At 42.3% G+C, this 5546-nt stretch overlaps 1 pseudogene; it reads right to left on the bottom strand.

Annotated features, from left to right (window-relative positions):
• Positions 1–3741: 3741 nt before the first annotated feature.
• On the bottom strand, positions 3742–3840 carry LOC150039573 (U6 spliceosomal RNA; annotated as a pseudogene).
• Positions 3841–5546: the final 1706 nt, after the last annotated feature.

Here is a 5546-nt window from a genome sequence, read left to right on the forward strand (position 1 = left end):
AGAAAACACAAACTGGAGAGAAATGTGATAGATGTGAAAATTCTTTCAGAAAGAAGTCATAGCTCCCTTTACATCAGAGAACACACATAGGAGAGAAACGTTATCAATGTAACAATGAGGAAATTCTTTCACCTGGAAAGCAATCCTTAATAATCACGAGAACACACACAAGACAGAAACTTTATGAATTTTAATGAATGTGAAGGATTTTTCACTCGGAAAGCAAACCTTACTAATCCTCAGAGTACACACAGGAGAGAAAACTTACATAATTAATGTAAAAAACCTTTCACCGGGAAGGCAGACCTTGCCAACCATCAGAAGAGACAAACAGAAAAACCTTATGAATGAGTGTGGAAACTCTGTCATTCAGAGTAAGGCCTTACTAATAATCAGAGATGACAAAGAATAGAAAGCTGTATGGATGTAACAAATGTGCAATGTCCTTCACATATATATGACACTTAAGCAACTATAAAAGAAGTCTCACCAATGAGAAACCTTAAGACTAATAATATATGTGAATACTTCCTAGATGAAAACTCGGTTTGCATCAGGGTACCCACACAGAGTGAAGGCTTATGAATGTAGCAAATGAGTAGTCTTTCACTCAGAAGGCACAGCTCAGGGTTCCACATTACTGAACTCTTATGAATGAAACAAAAATGGACAGTTGTTTGTTTTTGTTTTTGTTTTTTTACTTTACTTGCTGGCTAGTTAATTGGATGTAAGAGTAGTTATTTTCTGGTAGTTAATTGGATATAAGTGTCTCTTGGACTTTTTGTGCCAGGACTGGCTTTGAATCACAATCTTCAGATCTCAGCCTCCTGAGAAGCTACGATTCCAGGCTTGAGCCACCAGCACCCGTGAAATGTTTTCAAGAAGTCAGACGTTAGTTTGCAGAAGAAAACACACATGAGAGAAATTGTTTGAATGGAACAACTGTGGAATGTCCTTTACTAAGAGTTCATGGCTATGTACTTATAAAACACACAGGACGGAGAAATCCCATTACTCTAACAATGGAGTAAAATCTTTCGTCTGGAAGGCATGCCTCAGTATTCATCAGAAAAGAGATTTGCTAGAAGAAAAGTAGCAAACAACAAATATTCAATGATTTTAATCAGCCAAGGATGTGAAAGGCATCCATTTTTCCACTACTCCTCTAAAGTCTCCCACTGTATATCCATGCATTTTAGAAATGACATACTACATAGAGTTTAATTTTGAATAGAAGATGCAATTTCATGCTTATAAAATGTGCATAGAAGTCAAATCTCTCTTAACACCTTTTCTTTTGGGTGGGTCATGGGGTTTGAAGTCCTGGCCTGGGTACTGTCCCTGAGCTCTTCAGATCTAGTCTACCACCCTGCCCCTTGAACCATAGCCCCACTTCCCCTTTTTCTCGTGATTAGTTGGAGATAAGAGTCTCTTATTCTTTAGTGGTCTTTACTGCCCACGGTGGCTGTGAAGATCAATCCTCACATCTCAGCCTTCTCAGTAGCTAGGATTACATTTTTTGAGTTATAGTAAAACACCAGTGTGGATGATAGGAAGTACCTGTTCTTTCTCCCTGTTCTGGAGGTTGAAAGTAACATTCTCAGGAGGATCAATATCTATCTTCCTTCACTTCTTTCCCTTTCTCCATTTTTCTGAAGATAGCTTTACCACACAATTAAGACATGCTTTTGTTAAACTTAATTCTGGTAGTAAAGGAAAAAATGAGGAGTGAAGGAAGTTACAAAATAGTTGAATGGAGCCAGTCCTGGTGGATCACAATTATAATCCTAGCTACTCAGGAGGCTGACATCTGAAGATCAAGGTTCAAGTTCAGCCCAGGTACAAAAGAACCTGAGACTTTTTTTAACTTTACTTTTCATTGTTGGGGTAATGTATAGAGGATTACAGTTACATTCGCCATGTTGTAGGTGCATTAATTCTCACACATTTACATCCTGAGACACCTATATCCAATTAACCTCTAGAAAACTGGAAGTGTGGCTTGGCTCAAGGGTACGGTGGTAGCCTTAACCTGATGAGCTCAGGGACAACACCCAGGGTGAGTTTAAGCCCCATGACCCATAAAAATAAATAAATAAGAAGCTAATAGTAGAAGTAGGCCTTAATCCAGGTGCTATTGGTTCATGCCTGTAATCCTAGCTACTATGGAGACCGAGATACGAGAATCAGGGTTCAAAGCCAGCCTCGGCACTAAAGACATCCAGGTCCTGGAATTGAGGAGCAGGGGGCAAGGCAAAAGACACTGGACCTTCTCATGGGCACTGAACCATGAGGCATCCCCAGCCCTGGGAAGCCCAAAGCAGTGGCTGGGGTTAGTTCCCATTCCCTTTTGTCCCCCACCTATTGCTGACCATCGCTCAGCCTGTTTCTAGAGTGATATGGGATGGCTATCCTGATGACTGACCTGTCCTATTGGGAAATTGATTTATTAAACAAATTAAAAATTTTAAATTAATTTTTTTGCCAGTATTGGGTATTGAATTTAGGGCCTGAGCACTGTCCTTGAGCTTTCTCAAGGCTAGCGCTCCACCACTTCAGCCACAGTACCATTTCTGGCTTTTTTTTGGTGTGTATGTGGTACCAAGGAATTGAACCCAGGTCTTCATTTGTACAGGGCAAGGACTTTACCTCTAGTAAAAAAGTACTGGCCTTGCCTTTTCTTCAATAATTTCTTCAGCTGATTACTGAGTAGCTAGAATTGCAGTGTGAGTCATCACTCCTGGCTGGGATAGATCTCTTGTCTCCCTCATATCTAAGATCATGTGCTTCTCTCTTAAAGGCTTATTATGATTTTTTGTCTTGTCTGGGGCTTGACTCTGGGTGTGGTCACAGTCCCTGAGCTCGTCAGCTCAAGACACTCATCCTATCCTTGAGCCACAGTGCCACCTCTACATTTCTAGTGGTTAATTGGAGATAAGAATCTCATGGCCTTTAGTGTCCAGGCTGGCTTTGAACTATGATCGTCAGTTCTCAGTGTCCTGAGTAGCTAGAATTATAGGTGTGAGCTATCAGGCCCAGCTTATTATGATTTTTGATGGTCCTTTACACACAACATTATCATGAAATATTGGGGAAGAGACTTTCATACATGATATTCAGTCCTTGAGTACATGGTTTCTCAATGGGTCTTTTTGCAAACCTAACCTATTCCACATGAAAATGGAGGACATAGAGCATATTTGAATATATCGACTTGAACTTTACAGCAAATATAATTATACAAACTAACAATTTCCTTCCTTAAAAGCAAATTCCATGGGCAGGGAATTTGGCCTAGTGTTTGAGTGCTTGCCTAGCATGCACGAAGACCCAGGTTTGATTCCTCGGTACCATGTACATAGAAAAAAGCTGGATGTGGTGCTGTGGCTCAAGTGGTAGAGCTCTAGCCTTGAGAAGTCAAAGGACAGTGCTCAGGCCCTGAGCTCAAACCCAGGACTGGCCAAAAAAAACAAGCAGATCAGGCAAAAACTGAGATGCTTTCAAGACCATCTGTGCACTGTAATTTTCATTGTTCAAGGTAACATTTTGGATATATTTTTAAAATATATTACTTCACAAGCATTGCTACCTTTCTCATGGTTTTTGTCCCCATTTCCTACCCCGACCCCTCCTAATCATCTTGTGGTCCTCCCTTCCCTATTCTATTCCAAAGAAACAATGATATATATATATATATACATATATATATACATATATATATACACACACACACACACACACACAAATATGGAATGCTTCACGAATTTGGATGTCATCCTTGCATAGGAGCCATGGCAATCTTCCCTGTATCGTTCATTTTGGATATATTTATTCCTAAATGTTTTACTGTTTATACTCGTGTAAACAGATTTGATTCCTGACATTATTTCTAAATTGTAAATTTCTCACATATGTCCACTTAACTTTTATCTAATTATTATATCCCATTATTTCATACTGAACTGTTATTGGCAAGGAGTTTCTAAATCAAAGATAAGGTCAGCTTTGGGAGCCACTGACGATTGCCTGTCATCCTAGCTCCTCAGGGTGTTAGGTGCTTAGGTTCCACCCTGGCAGAGGTAGAGGCTGCTGGAGCACAGTCTCCAGCAAGGCCCCACAGGCTCCAAGTTTCCACTGAATCAGCGCTGCGAGGGGGAGTCCCACCCCCAACACCAGTGTTGGGCACCATGGAGCCACCAGTCTTGTGGTGCCCTTTTATACACTTTTGCTAGCAAACATCTGTATCCGTGGAGATCTGCTTTCTTGTGGAGCTTTCCAGTCTCTCTGGTACAATCTGCTGGTTTCAACCTTAGATCTCCCCGCTCCAGCATCAATGGTGCATCCCCACTCCTCTGTTGGTCCCTCCACACCAACATGGTGGTTAGAAAGTGGCAGGGGTGGGTTGGGTGGTCGTCTACTGGTGTGCACTGGGAGCTGGTATTCAGAGTTCACTTGGCCCTGGACCCTGGGAACTCAGGATCAGATCCTGGCCTCCTCTGCTGCTGATGCTGCAGCAACGAATCCATCTCCTCTGGCTTTGCAGATACTGCTGTAGCCTCGCTGGTACCCAGCTTCCCAGGTCTGGGGCTCCTCACATTCCTTGGCATGGGACTGAGGAAGCAAAGACCTGCTTTACCCCAGTATCTCAGTATCCTCGGCCCTGAAAAGATGTCCACGCTTTCACCACTGCACACTGTTCCACCTATGTCCCATGAGTTTCTTGCTTTTGAAATGCTAGGTCTTGTGTACACACACCCATGTGTAAACCTGAGTGCAATCAGTGCCCACTGTCCTGTGACACATGTCTGCATTGCCTACCAGCGTTGTGGGGAATCCACATTACTATGGATGACACAAAAGTTATTCAAAACTGGCAGTGGTAACACATGCCTGTAATCCTAGCTGCAAGGAGACTTCAGATCTGAGATGTGGCAGGAGAGTCTTTGAGACATTTTTTTATTTTGCTCGTTCTGGGCTTTGAACTTAAAGCCTGAGCACAGGCCTTGGACTGTTCCCTTAGCTCTTTAGCTCAAGGATACTGCCCTACCCCTGGACGCACAGCCCCATTTCTCATTTTCTAGTGATTAACTGGAGATAAGTGTCTCTCCTTCTTGTGCCAGGAGTTTGGCTTAGTGGTAAGATGCTTGCCAATCATACACGAAGACCAAGGTTCTATTTCCTTGGTACCACATACATAGAAAAATGCCAAAATGGTGCTGTGGATGAAGTGGTAGAGCTCTAGCCTGTAGAAAGCCCAAAGACAGTGCTCAGGCCTGGAGTTTCAAGGCCCAGGACTGCCAAAATAAGCGTCTCACATTCTTTAATGCCTAGGCTGGATAGTAGCTAGGATTACAAGTGTCAGCCACTGTACCCAGTTCCATTTTGAATTTGATCAGAGGAACAAATGCCAGTCTTTGGTGGATTATGCCTATAATCCTCTGCTTAGGAGGCTGAGATCTGAGGATCTCACTGCATTGTGTTTTTATCTCAACTACTTAGAAAGGGTAAAAAGAAAGATTGTGGTCCAAGCTGATCTGATCATACAC

Source organism: Megascapheus bottae, unplaced genomic scaffold, assembly GCF_031878675.1.
Source record: "Megascapheus bottae isolate mThoBot1 unplaced genomic scaffold, mThoBot2.hap1 HAP1_SCAFFOLD_316, whole genome shotgun sequence".
NCBI classification, from domain to species: domain Eukaryota; kingdom Metazoa; phylum Chordata; class Mammalia; order Rodentia; family Geomyidae; genus Megascapheus; species Megascapheus bottae.